General features: G+C 38.0%; 1 long non-coding RNA gene across 1 annotated transcript; it reads right to left on the reverse strand.

Moving 5' to 3' along the window:
- Positions 1 to 7572: 7572 nt before the first annotated feature.
- On the reverse strand, positions 7573 to 14176 carry LOC104869992. The gene is made up of 3 exons (XR_782427.1): positions 14108 to 14176; positions 9046 to 9125; positions 7573 to 7643 (listed from the first exon to the last, which is right to left on the reverse strand). It is a non-coding gene; the product is annotated as an uncharacterized LOC104869992 (long non-coding RNA).
- Positions 14177 to 15382: the final 1206 nt, after the last annotated feature.

Here is a 15382-nt window from a genome sequence, read left to right on the forward strand (position 1 = left end):
AATTCCATCTCCAAGTTCTTTCAGGATCCTGATGTATAATCTGTGTGGGCTGGGAGCCTTGAATTCATTTAAAACAACTGTGTCTCTTTTAATCTTCTCCTCGTCCAGCTTGAGCTTTAATTCTCTCTTAATGATTACTTCTTTAAAGGATTGCAAGTTCAGACTAATTCAGTTTGGCCTTTGCCCCTTGTCATTTAGTTCAAATTAGTAACATTGCAGTGTTTCATTGCAGACTCTGTTTTGCTTTGGCCCCACAGATTATCAGATAGGATTTTGAATGGTCTTGTTGTGGGATGGTTTTTTACTGTAAAAGACTTTCTTTGTAAATTGCAACTTCATATCACTTAATCATTATTTTAGCTCACAGGCCTGCAGTGCAATGTTTTCATAGCCACTAGTTACCCAGTAAATGAGCCAACCTATGGCCCTCTCTGGGTGGGAAGAATCAACTCTGATAGCATTATCCTTGTTTTCTATAATTAAAAGAATAAAGGCGTCTCCTTATAAGAAAACATAAGGCATCTTTGAAATACCGAACTCCTAATGTTCCTAGAAATCCAATCCATTGAGTTGTTTTTCTCCAAATTGCTCTCAGACTGAGGTTTTAGAGTTTCAAGTTTCAGCCTATGGTAGATATTTTGATAGCAAACTTCTGAATATCTGAAAATAAGAATACATGTGGAACAGTTGACACAACTCCCTTCATGGTACTCCTGCTGCTTATAGCACTTTACCCATGAGCTCCAATACAAGATCCGAGGTTTGTTAGAATGAGAGGAACAACCTTGAAATTCAAGCAAATGAAAAAGTGCTTGTATCAGTTTATATAGTCTACCTATTTATTTGTTGGCATCTGTAAAATTGCTTCTCACCATCTAAAGGATTTGCATAAACCAGAGCAAAAACATGTTCAGTAGAATTTCCATGATCAAAACTACCATGCTTCATACAAATATATGTGTTCATTACAAATTTCTGGTAAGGGATTCTTCTGTAAATTTTCACAGGATGGAACTAAAACTAGCTAAGTAAATACTACTATGAAGCTACCATTTGTGTTACTGCTACATCATAAATCTCAAAGAGAAAGTGTATTTTCATGATAGATTTTTCTCTACTGTGCATATTTCCCACTTCCATAGCTCCAAAACCACATAGATTTTATTCATTTCCTTCCCAGATCTTAGATGACTTTAATTTAGTGGACTACATTTGTGCATAAAATTAATATATTAAAATTCAAAATGGTACCAAAATATGATAAAAAGTCAGTAATTGGTCTACTGACACGCATATCAGAAGCTTTGATTTTACATTTTAACAAATGTCACAAACCCAAATGAGTCCTGAATCTTTTCACTCTGCAATTGCACTTTTATTTTGTAACAGCCAGTGTTGAAGAGGGATCCCAAGCACCTAGAATTACAAACAGCACTGTATAAGTTACAGTGTGGCCTGAATGCTACTATATCACCTCCTAATCCCACAGTTGAACAGAGATACTCTTCAAACACACACGTGTGCACACATGTACACATACACACACACACGTGGGCTTTCTCACCTGCATTTCTTCCATTTCCTCTACCATAATCATTTGCTTTATATCTATTGTTTCCAGGCTTAAGTGACTGCCTTAAGGATAAGAATTATTTAGGTTTCGTGCACAGGTTCTAGAAGCAGAGAAAATAAATAATCCATCTGAACAACCATCATAATTCTCACTTTTTATTACATGTCATTATTTAACATTCTTGTTCTCTTATTTGGTCAGTGTTGAGAATTGAGGTCTGCTAAAACAGGACATAGAGTAAATTACTCATCATTTTGTATTAAACAGAGTGATACTTTTGCGAAGACAGGTAATTATTTACTGACTTCTATTTAGCTTAAATTAAGTCAGTTAATCTCCCTGTAATTCAACCACTTTGGCTGCAAATAGCAATGTTATTATGCATTACTCCTGTAGACACTGTGGCATGTTGCCCATAATTGTGTCCATATTGGTCTTGTTTTCTATACTGACAAATAGATCCTTTTCTTACATTTCTCTGGCTTCTTCCTTTGTGGAGCTGGGGGGTGGTGCCTGTGGTTTCACTTCTACCATAGTTTGCCACACTAACAGGATCCCAAATCATGGGACCACTTGATCTTGGACTGGAACCTCCAAAGCCATGAGACAAAATAACTTCTCTACGTAAGTTAGTTTCATCGGCTATTTTGATGTAGCAACAGAAAGCTAACCCAGAAAATTGGTAACGAAAAGTGGGATCATTGTGACCATACCAGGTGGTGTGGATACACTTTTGGAATTGATTTATGGGCAATTTTAGAATGGAGAAGCAGACTGGAGAATACCCAAAATGCTATAAGCAGAGCTGAACAGGAAATTCTCGAAGCACTTAAAGACTGATCAAAAGGTGAAGAATAAAGGTAATGCTGACGAAATTTCAGATGGAAATAAGAGCTCTATAATTGAGCTAGAGGCCATCTTTGTTACACTGTGAAAATGAACTTGTATGCATTTAACCATGCCCTAATATTTTGTGGGAGGCTGAGCTTAAAGATGATATTCTAGTTTTATCTGGTGTAAATTCCAAGGCAATGAAGTATTAAGGCTGTGACATGACTATTATTGGCACTCTGATCCAAGTTTATAGTGAGACTTGGTGGCAAAGAGAAGCAGAGTAGAAAGATTTGAAAATGTTCAGTTTGGCCAGAAAAGGAGCATGTGTGTAGATTCAGCCAGGGAGCGTATGGTTATTAATGATGTTAAAAAGAAGCCAAATACTTTGCATCAAGGAAAAAGGAAAGATGTCTATTTTCAGCAAGCTCACAGCCACCACAGACAAAAAGATGTAGAAATGGAAATTATTTCAAAGACTTTTCAAGATACTCAACAGCTGCAGCTGTGGCTTAAAAGACCCAAGTACATCTCCTGCTGGCATCAGACCTTGGTGTCACCCACATGATGATTGTTTTGCAGACATGTGGAATGTGAGTGTTAGGTGGTCATGCTGTCTTCCACCAAAATTTCCAGTGAAACGTGGGGAGGCCACGCAATGTACTGGAGTAGTGGAGTCTCAGCAGCCCCCTCCCGAGCAATGTACAGTGAAGATGTGGAAAAGATGCCAAAGCTCCATGGAAGACCCAAGGCAGGTAGGGCCAGGGATTTAGCGCAGTGGCGCCACGCCTGCCTAGCCAGCACACGGTCCTGAGTTGGATCCCTGGTACAAAAAAAAAAAGACTTAAGGCAGGTAGAAGGGACAAAACTGGAACATTCATCATGGAAAGCTATAGGCAGTGAGTGGAGCCAGCCTGAGAGAGTAGCATGCAGGGTGCAGCCACAAGGCCACAGGGTCAGTGTTGCCCAAGTCCTTGGGGCCCACATCCGAGCACAGTGTGCCCTAGATGCCATATGTGGAACATTAGGATTTTTGCTTCAATATTTTATATTTCTAGGAATGTATCTAGTTTCTTTTTTCACAGCAAAATATTTATTGGCACACTTTAGGCGCACATAATGCTGACACTCATGGGGAACTTGCACCTGTGCAGAACACATCCTGCCTCTTTTCTTGCCATTCCTTCCCACCCCTCAAGCTCTCTCTCCTCCCTATGTACAGAAGTTTTGTTTCCATTTCCCCCTTTTATTTTTGTCCCTTCTCCCTCCTCCCTTGTTCCCCTTCCCATGTATTTCTTCCCTTTTCCCAATATCTTACATTTTAGTCCTTATTTCCGCTTTCACTTTCTCACACCAGAGTTCAGTATTTAAACATATGTATCTGATTTATTTCCCTTAAGAGTATGATCTCAATGTGCATCCATTTAGCTATAAATGTCTGAAGCTCATCCTTCTTTATGGCAGAGTAGTATGAATATTTGCACCATTTTCAAGACTTAACTATTACAAATTGTGCTGCTAGGACTGTTAGAGATGAAATTTTTGTGAAACAGACAAAAGCCCTTGAGGACAAGAAAAAGAATGTTGTATTTGGATGTTGAGTGTCCCACAAAGGCCTGTGTGATAAAGGTTTGGCCCCAAGGTGGCATTATTGAGAGGTAGTGGGACCTTGAGGAGGTCAGGAGTAGTATAGGTTCCTAAGTGACTGGGGCATGGCCCCTGAAGGGGATTCTGGGATCCCAATCTCTTCCTGTTCTTTTTCTTCCTCATTTAGGAGGTAAAAAGATTTTCTCTGCTGTCTTCTTTAAGCAGCTACACTTTTCTTATTTCTCAAGCAAACTCTTGGGACTATCAAATTCTCATTTTCTACATTCATGTCTGAAATATTGTCACTCTAATCTCATAATGTATCCAAAATCTGACAGATTCTCTTACCTGTAATACCACTATCTGCTGCAAGCCACATCATCTCCCCAGAGTATCACATAACCTTCTAACTCATCTCCTCGCTTTTACTTTGTGACCTGTTTAAATGTAAGTCAGATAATTTCAGTCCTCTGTTCAGAATCTTCCAATGGCTTCTAACCTAGAGTCGTAGCCAAAACGTTTGCTGTGGTGACTACTGACCTGTGTGCTCTGTCCTTTACTACACTTCTGGCCCTTCCCCCTGTTCACTGGCCTAAATTTTGTTTCTAAAAGATGTCAATTATATTCCTAATTCAGGCTCATGGCAAATTTTTTTCTCTTCCCTTGGACTGTTCTTCCTACAGTGAGACAGGTAGCTCACTCCTTATTTTATTCAAGTCTCCAGTGAATACAATAGGATGTGTGAGAGCTCCTCAAACCTATAAAAAAATATCAGCACTCCTCCCAAGCAATGTTCACATCTCTTTGGTCTATTTTACTAACTGTGACGGTCTGGATATGACTTAACCTTGGCCCCCAAAGATTCATGTCTTGGAAACTTGTTCCTTGGTGTGGCAATGTTGGGAGATGACATTTTTAAGAGGTGAGGCCTACTGGGAAAGCTTTAGTTCAATTTTAGGCTCCTCGGGGAAAGGGCTGTAAGACAGGAGCCCTTCTGGCCTCCTATCTTGCAGTCTGTTCCTCCTGCCTACATTCCACTGTGACACCATCTGCCATGGCTTCCTCACGAGACATGGGCTAGTGCTTGTATAATGGCCTTTAATCTCCACAGCCTTCAGCTAAACAAACCTCTTTTCTTTATAAAGATACCCACTTGGAAGAATTTCATTGTAGTGATGAAAAATGGACTAATACACCCACTCTTATACCCTTAGTGTTTAAAGAGTAGCCATTCCATCAATATTTACGAATTGAAACAAAAAAATTGAAAGGTACTCTAAAACTGGAAGAATAGGAACGAAATATCACTCATATGTCCCTAAGAATGATCTCCCAAAATTGCCTAATTCTCAGAATTATTTGAGGTTCATTTTTCTCCATCTTTTGGCTTGTACTTTGGCATTTAACAACTCTCTACCTTCAATTCCATTCCTGACCTAGTCTTTGAGGTTTATTCCCCTCCAATTAGTAGCCTGTCATCCTCTGGAGAAGCAGAGGATGGCCCTCTGAAGAATAATCCACGTCCCGTGAATTTGAGAAGGAACTGTAGTGGAAAAGAAGCAGAGGTTTCGAATATAAGCAAGCGAGTGGAAATTAAATTTGGGCTTACAGGTTTATTTCCTAAAACCCACACTAATGAACTCTAATATACGTGACAGGATATGTTACAAAATAGAGGTTTATGTTTATGTATGTTTGGTGCCAAGAGGAAAAATAAACATAATTTGATGTAGTTCAATGTTTAAATGTAGGAGAGTATCTTTGAACCAGAGGAAATATTTATTAACCTACGAGATGTCTTTTGGGCTGAAACTAACATTCTCTGGTATCTTTCCTAGTTCAAGTGTGTATTAAACCCCTGGAGTTCAGTTCCGAAGTCCTGTGTTTTCTGTTACTAATTTTAATGAACACTAACGGCTTGTATGCATTTAGTGTTTAAATGTCACGCTGTTTTTGGAGTCTGAAAATTTTGACTTCTGAAGATACTGGTGCCAAAGAATGCTTCCATAACCTCTGCTTTTTAGAGAAATAGTTCCTCATTCTTTTGTTTTTACACAGATAAAGTCATCAGAAGGCTTATACCATTCTGCTCAGACACAAAATTAAACTCAGAGCACTGCTGAGCCAAAGGCAGAAAGAAAGGTCAAAAGCCAGGAATTCTCCTAACCTCAACATTTCAAACATGGATATTCTACAAGTACACAGGACATTATTTGCTTTTTAGTAAAGAAAACATTCTAAAATATAATTCAGCTATTCTTGGATTGCTAGGTCTTAAAATGCATTTTGTAGCAAAAAAGAAGTATAATTGCTGAAAAAAGTAACATTATATATATATTTAATTTTTGCAAATTCCCTGGGATCCAGTGATCCAGCGGTTACAGATTTCTTCCTAGTGCCCTCTCAGTTTTCTATGCCCACCTCGTCCCTACCACTGCCCCAAATGCACCATAGATTTGCATAGATTTGTAGCATACAACTATTTTTCTTCCTACCTCAAAAAACTTGGTAAAATTTAATTAAAAATGAATGCAGAACATTTAAAAAGTGTAATGCACTAGGTAAATATGAACTGCTACCATTCTTCTATGCTGCCACAGTTTTTGGATCATTCCTTTTAAGCAATAACAGGGCTCTGGAAGAAAAGGCTCATGGGCATCCATGGAAGGAATCACAAGTCTATAGGGAAACCACAACCAACTACCCAATATGAAACCTCCAAGGTGTAGAAATTCTGCTCAAAATCTCATTTCAGCCTTCCATTATAGTCAGTGTGCCATTTTTTCCTAATAATTAAATGGTGCCACGTTGGTCTTAGAATTTCGGGAACCTATGATCCCTCTAGAAATTAGAAAGCCCATCTCCAAAGCATCTTGTTCCTGTGCATACCAGACTACAAAGACAGCCACCCAGAGCTCCCAGCTGTGCTGCTGCCTCACCCTGGTGCCTTTCTCATTGACTTCATGAAGTATCTTCTCAGCTCTCTTAGAGAATTCATGTAGAGGTGGGAGGATAAATAGAGTGAGCAGACGAGTACATGATAAATGCACCGTAGCATCCTTAAACTTTGGGAGTTGTCTTGCTCCATTATGTTTCTCTATTTAGTATTTACAAGTGTAAGCATCAAGGGCAGTTCACGTGATCCTTACCCTGGCTGGAATATCCTAAGAGGTTATCTAACTGCAGACGTGCACCTAAGTATTATATACTTAAAGTTTTAATGGAATAGAGATGTGTTCTTTAAGTTTTATCTATGGCATCATTTTTATTACTATAGCAGAGTTGACTATGACAGACTTTATAGAGATAGAAGATAGATAGATAGATAGATAGATAGATAGATAGATAGATAGATAGATAGACAGGAAGGAAGGAAGAAAACCAGGATGCTCTGGCCTGTGTAGAAGACCCTGGCACTAACTCCTGTCCTATGAAGGGTGATCAGGCTCTAAGAGCCTGATTCACAAGTGCTAAAACATACACAAACTGATGCCACAGAACCCCAGTGGCACGACTAGTCAGCGAGAGGTACTTATGTAACAGACTCCGCACCAGAGCAATACCTTATTTATTTATATAAACTGCTGTCACATTGGCCAGGAACATGTGAGGGCCACATTCTCAGCACATGCTCTCCTGCGGTCAGGTCAGGCTGAAAGAAAAGGCAAAACAGAATCAGATTTTCTAGAAAATCTGATTGTCAAATGGGACAAAAATACCCATAACTCAATGATTGGTGCTTTTTCCACATAGACAAAGGTGAATGGAGGTTGGAAAGCTGTTTAGTGTCTTTGGAAGCAGAATACAGGCAATGAGGGGAGTTTAATGGCATCCACTAAGGTATCTGGATGTACTCATCATGCCAGAAAAGTGATTTTGTGAGTGGGCATAAAATAGCTGAAGACCAATGTTGGTCTCTACATGAACTCTACCTTAAAGAAAGCCTTACCAATTGAGACCAGAAATTTTAAGAGTTACTCATTTTTCTCCTTTTTCTATCTCTCTGCAAATAACCAGACATTCTTTTTATTGAAATTGTATCTCTAGAATTATGGGGCTTCCACGACCTATTACCATTTTCAAGTGATTTTTTGCCTAAGTTATGTGTATTATGTGTTTATCTTATATTTTGTACTCAAATAAAAATCCATTCCAAGTTTATTTATTTATTATTCTTTCCATGGTAAGTTGTTCAGGGTCAAATAATACAATACTTTGTGTGAAGTGCCTATTACAATGTCAAGCAGAGAGTAGGTACTCAATAATGAAAAATAGTTTAACATACTGGAAGTGGAAAGCATGAACATAGCCAAGTGTGCGCATGATGAGATATGTCATAAAAGTGGTATGAACGAGTTGCTCTGTGAACACATAGAGAAAATATTCCCAGGACATTTTTAACTGCTCAACATGCGCGACTGCAAATAGTCTTCCCTGTCTTGTCGTTTTCACCAGCTGTAATCCAGACCCAGAGCATAAATACTGGACTTCAGGCAGGGCCTAGAAATCAACACTGCACTTTAGGACGTAGCTCAGCTCCTCCTGAGCACACTGTAAACATCACTTAATATTCATATCACTGTAAATATCACAACTCAGAGGAAGATGAGCCTCACTGAGCTTAAATTGAGCTTGTGGTTATTTTTGTTACTTAAATTCTTTTCACATCAAGTTTGTCTAATTCTGTTTCGCAGAACTGATTTTTAAAAAATCTAAATGCATTTGGTTGAGATTTTTTTTTCATGGATACCCTGTTTTCTATATCATTATGTTATAAATCTCCATTTTAAGCAAGAAAGTTTGAAGCCACGGCTCTCTCTAAAAAGTCAACGAAAACCATCAGTTCTTTCAAAATTTTCCCATAACTGACGTATTCTTTTACACCTACTAACTGGTTGATTTTAAAAAATTTAATAAATACATAATTCACACCAGGGATTTAGCTCAGTAGTTCCGTTGCCTGGTTCACAAGCACAAGGACCCAAGTTCAATACCCAGTACCAAAAACAAAAACAAACAAACAACAAAAAAAATGGTAAATACATAACTCTTACCAAGTGTCAAGCATTCTTCTATATACTCCCTCTGGTTATCCTCCACATAATCCTCAAAACAGAGCAACCCTGTCACTCCCCTAAAAGCACAGAGAGGCTAATGAGTCTCGAAAATCCAGCATATGAATGTAAAGAAAGGAAGTCTGGCTCTTTACTGTGAGAAATTTCCATTTGTCTCCCTGGTCTCTATTTTAGTTTCCCATAACCTTCACCCTAAAATCATACCATGGCCTAGTTACTAATCTCCTGGTCATTTTTCTGGTCTCTTTCAGTTTACACTCATCATAGACATAAAGCTATGTTTCTAAAAAATCACAGATACAGGTGTATGATTCCTGGGCTTAACATCTGAGTTCTCTCCCTAGAGAAATGAGGCAAAGTATTATTATAAGGAATAACCTGTAAGAATTGGCAAAGAATTCATGGTCTTTCGCAACCTACCTTCAATCTTTCCATTTAGCTCTATTAACGCCTATCCCCTGGACCCCTCAACAGATTTTCCTCCAGCCATAACAGATGCTGTATGCTATTTCCTGAATGTTTTAACCTGTTTTTTTTCCTCCCTGCAACTAGCACATTTTCAGCCCTTCCCCCAGAAACTGCCCACTGCATGTGAACACATGTCCCCACATATAGCTAAAACATTCATATAATCATTATTTTTTTCCACTACTAGAAATTGAACCCAGGGCCTTATACAACTAAGAAGAATTCTCCACTGAACTCTGTCCAAGATCTTTTTAATTTGTATTTTTAAGGCAAAGTCTCCCTAAGTTGCCCAGGCTAGAGTTGAAATTGTGATCATCCTGCTTCAGCCTCCTTAGTAGGATCATAAGCTTGTACTAAAATGCTATACTCAAAAAATTTTAGTCATACATCAAAACTTTGATCTAGGGGCAGGAATTTAGCTCAGTGGTTCGGTGGCCTGCCTTGCAAGCCCAAAGACCCGAGTTCAATCCCCAGTACCAAAAAAAACCAAACAAACAAACAAAAAAAAAAACTTTGATCTAATGCCTTTGATATAGTTTATACAATAGTTCTACATGCAAAAAAAATTAATCACGACTTTAAGTTTTTTTAGGACTCATGCAACAATACCTCTTCAAATATTGTCGTAGACATTATTGTGTATGTTAGCTTTCTGTCACTATGACAAAACACCTGAGATGATAACTTAAAAAGAAGAAAGGTTTATCTTGGCTCATAGTTTTGGAGGTTTCAGTCTATGAACAGTTGGTGTTGTTGCTTTTGGGCCTGTGGAAAGGCAGCATATCATGGCAGGAGCCTATGAAAAAGCACAGTTACTCACCTCATCACTACAGGGAAGCAAAAAGAAAAAGAGGAGGATTCCAGGACCCCAGGACCTTCTTTTGAAGAGCATACCCCAAATGAAATTTCTCCAGCTAGGTCCCACTCTTTAAAGGTTCCATCACACCTCAATAACACCATGGGCTGAGAACTAAGCTTTTAATATTTAAGATCCAGACAAGGGGGCCGGGGCTTTAGCTCAGTGGTTCTGCCACCTGCCTTGCAAACACAAGGATCCGAGTTCAATCCCCAGTACCAAATACACACACACACACACACACACACACACACACACACACACACACAAAACAAACAAGATCCAGACAAGGCCTAGGTGTATAGGTCAGTGATAGAATGCTGGCTAGCATATATGAGAGTACAACAACCAGGGAAGAGAAAAAAAGATCAAAACTTGCAAGATCAAAAGTCATATCTACTTCTCCCTCTAGATTATTAAATCCTGGAGGTGAGGAGCTGAAGACTATACATGTTTTTCATCTTAATATGTAGCACATTTACTACTTAAAAATACATTAAATTGATGAACTAAATATTAGCAAATAATATTAGTAAAATTAAAAAATGCTTTATTTAATATAAGTTGTATCAAATTAGAATTTACTCTGTAATTCATATGCTATGGTTTTTCTATTGAAATTTTTTAATAACGAAAATGTTTTTACATACTAAGTCTTATTTTGACTATTTTGGTAAAATTTGAAGCTTACTACGGTCTTTTAAAATCCTCATATTGTTTATCAAACTTCTGCTTCCATTAGGCCATGCTTTATTTAATATAAGTTGTATCAAATTAGAATTTACTCTGTAATTCATATGCTATGGTTTTTCTATTGAAATTTTTTAATAACGAAAATGTTTTTACATACTAAGTCTTATTTTGACTATTTTGGTAAAATTTGAAGCTTACTACGGTCTTTTAAAATCCTCATATTGTTTATCAAACTTCTGCTTCCATTAGGCCACACAGTGCTGGGTACCTGTGGTCCCACAGTAACCACAGGGAAAGCCTAGGAAAAATGGAAAGGGTGCTTTCTTTGCAGATAGCAAGGATGGGGATGCAAAGAATCCTTGTTAAACTTAATTCCAGAAAGCAACAGCTCCTTTTATGTGAGGGGGAAGCCTCGGCATCTTCTAAATCTGAGTGAAATCTCCATGTCTGAGTGTGAATGGGAGGGTGGTGGGATAAGCCTTATAAAAATGAAGGAACTGAAAGACTGAGAAGAAAGCCCTGAGCCCTTTAGCAGCAAGGGCTGTGGGAAGTTTGAGAGAGTGGCAAATTTAAATGCAAAGCGTGTGGCCCATTAAGACTCTTTCCCTCACCAATCATTCGATTTTGCCATGAAAAGAGCAATGGAAAGCATTCTTGAAAGCAGAGAAAAACAGCAATAGGCCCACACATTTCTCACAGTTCTTGAGTTGTAGAGTCCTGCTGTGGTTTAAACGAGGGATGAAACAAAAAGAAAGAAGAGATGGAAACTGATATCCAGTTGCTTCTCATACCAAGTACTGTCTTATTCAAAAATGGTGGAAAATGTTTCTGCAGGAGTTTAACATAGCTAATCACTGAATTCTTACTGAAGCTCCAGCCCAGCCCTCCAGAAGCTTACTCTACTAATCCTTACCCTTATCCCTCAATAAAGGAAAGGGCTTACGTTCTGTTGGAAAATAAATAACAGAAACAAATAACTTATGAATTCTTAATATACTTGTACACAATATCAACATTATAATAAAAATTTCTGAGACATCCAAACTGCAGAAAAACAACTCCTGTAATCAAGAAAACTCATGGTCATAGGAAGAAAACCCATAGATAACCCAGTTCATTGAAATAGTAATTACTGTAGAACAAATTCTATAAATATGGCAACTGCTTTGCAGAAAGATATAGATATGACAAGTAAAAATATTTAATATTTCAGAAGAAATATTACATCTATGAATTTTAAAATAATAGAAATTCTAATATTTGAAATCCAAACTTCATTGAATGTCTCTTAATATTAGATGGGACATAATAAAAGAAGAGATAAGTATATTTGAATACAAACCAATAGGCATTCAAACTGATTCAGAGAGATAAAGGAAAGATTGAAACCAAGAGAGCATTGCTCACATGTCAGATAAAATCACTGTTATGGTTTATATCTGGGTTTTCTCCAAAGCCTCGTGGGCTCATAAGTGGGGTTTTGGAGAGGTTATTAGGTCACGGGGGCCAGATATTATCAGTGGGTTAGTCCACTGGTAAGTTTATAGCTACGTGTGATTTGGAAAGTGAAGTCTGGTTGAAAGAGGTGGGTGTGACCTGGAAGAGTATATCGCCCACCCTCCATCCTTAATATCTCTCCCCTCCCTCTTCTCTCTCTCTCTCTCTCTCTCTCTCTCTTTCTCCTTCCTGCTGCCATCCCTCCTCTTCCATGTCCTTCTGCTATACAGCCCCCCCTTTGGAGCCAATTGACTATGGAATGAAACTTCTAAAAACCGTGAACCAAAATAATACTTTCCTCCTTAGAGTGATGAGTATTAGAAAATGCGTCTCAACAACAAGAAAGTAACTAAGACTAACATATATGAAATTACAAGGAGGGAAAGAAGAAAAGAATTGATATATGTTGTGTGCATGTACCAACTACACACAAGTAATGTAAAGATTATGTACTGCAAACATGCACTAATAAAAATTTTAAAAGTTAAATATGCAAATGTTCCAGCTATTTCCTGTACTTCACAAATCTGTGCTGTCCTTCAGTGGTGTTACTAAATGAAGTTATAATACTTTGCCCACAAAACTCATTTTCCACTGGGTAGATCCAATGAATCAAAACACTTATCTTCTTCAGTGATTGTTCTAGCATGAGCAGGTGACTCAATCTGGGCCCCAAATCTTTGCCCAAGACCAATTTGTCTAGAGTTTGAGAAAAAAAGGTGATTTCTTTTCTTTTCTTTCTTTCTTTTTTTTTCTTAGTGTTTTCCTGAAAGAATATAAAAATTGGAGGCTTCCAGAAGTCTTTTCTAAAGATTATACTGAAAGAATATAGAGTCAAGTAAAAGGAACCTCAAAACATGGAGAGTTCTCTTAATTGAAACTAGAAGCAGAGGCATTACTTCTCAACTCGTTATATGCAGCCAGCATTACCAAAGGAGTAAAATAAGAAAAAAATATGACAAGAAGCAACAAGCCAATATCTCTCATGAAAATAAATGCAAAATTCTTTAACAAAATTTTACACCTAACTAAACAAGTAAAATAAATTACACAGTATGACCTGTAAAAAAATTTATTTCATGTATGTAAATCTAGTTCAAAAGTCAATTAATATCATCATAGATAGTAACAGTCATAATAAGAAAATCAGCCATCATAAGAAAAATCTTATAAGTACATATATAGATGCAGAAAAATAATTTTACAAAATCAACCATCTATTCATAATAAAAACTCTCAGGTAGCTAAAAATCAAAGATTTTCTCAATTCGATAAACAAATCTACCAAAAAAAGACAACAGTTGACATTACACTTAATATTGAGCAACTAAGTGGCTTTCTCCTAAGACAAGGAAGATCCCCTCTGACTACTGCTAGTTAATATTATACAAGAAATATTTGCTAATGAAATAAAGAATTCATTGTAGACCAAAACCCAATATCCTAAACTTTAAAATTGCTAGAAAATGACACAGAAGAAAATCTAGAAGGTCTGAGATCTAATAATAATTTTTAGAGTGCACCCACCAGCCCTGCCCTCATAAGAGCTGAGCTGCGCGGGCACCTGCAGCACCATCCCAGGACACATACACACCCCTGGCCTCTGGGCTGCTCCAGTACCTGGATCCACACCACAGAAGCACTGGTGGTCACAAAGGCCATTGTTCTGAGCTCCCGGAGATAGAGAAGAAGTGAACAAACAGGGCCTCTCTGAGGCTCCTGGATGAAAATTGAAGTCCACTGGAAAAGCAAAGAAAATCTCAGCAATAAAGGCACACCACATCACCATAGTTGGTAGGTTGGAGGGATCACCACTTCCCCTTGCAACCTGGACTGTTTTCAGGGGAAGGGCAGCTGTAACCTGCAGTAGAACCTTGCAGAGTTCAATTCAGCAGGAAGTCAGGCAGCTCAATTTGGGCCTTGCAGCCAGAAACGAGCCTGAATCCCAGGGGACAGCTCTTGGCTGGCTGAGACTAATTGACTTAGATCTTCACACTGCTGCCCACTTTCTCTATTGTGACAGCAGAAACATACCCTAAAGTACGCCCTTCATGTTTACGTTTTATTTTTCATTTTAAAATTTATTTTTTCTCTCATTTTTCTTTTATCAAATTTTTCCTTTCCCTTTTTCTTTTCTCTCTCACTCACTCTGTCATGTCACTCTCATCCACCTTGTTCTTCATCTCTTTCCCTTTTTGTTCCTGTTCCTATCCTAATTCAGATTTCTTTTTTCTTTTCTTTTCTCTTTTTTCCTTCTCTCAACTGTCATTAGTTTTAAAGGAAAGTGAATAGTTTCTAGCTTCCCTTTTGCTGTTAGGTTGTTCTGTTCTTGTCTTTGTTCTCTCATTCTGTCTTTTCCTCTTGTCTTCTTCAACAGTTTCCTAGAGTTTGTGTGATCTTCCTGTGTCCTCTGGGCTCACGTTTAACCTTTCCCTGTCTTTCTATGTATCCCTCCCTCCCCAACTCCTCCTAAGTCCCCATCCCAAAGGTGAAAGTTGCTACATTAAAGAGTTTATTCACTATAGGCCGGGCATGGTGGTGCACGCCTGTAATCCCAGCACTTGGGAGCCTGAAGCAGGAGGATCACTGCAAGTTCGAGACCAGCCAAAACAAAAAAAAAAAAGAGTTTATTCACTATAAACATATTTTGGGCTGGTCCTTGTATTTGATTTAATTCACACAGTTAATGGTGATAGATTAATAAATACCACAAATTGTCACTTTCTAAGCTATGCTTGATGTTATTATTGTTGCTAATTGTTATGCTTGGGCTAAGGTGTTGTGATTGATCTAATCAGTTGT

The sequence above is a fragment of the Fukomys damarensis genome, unplaced genomic scaffold (assembly GCF_012274545.1).
Source record: "Fukomys damarensis isolate Sample0158 unplaced genomic scaffold, DMR_v1.0_HiC HiC_scaffold_11, whole genome shotgun sequence".
NCBI lineage: Eukaryota > Metazoa > Chordata > Mammalia > Rodentia > Bathyergidae > Fukomys > Fukomys damarensis.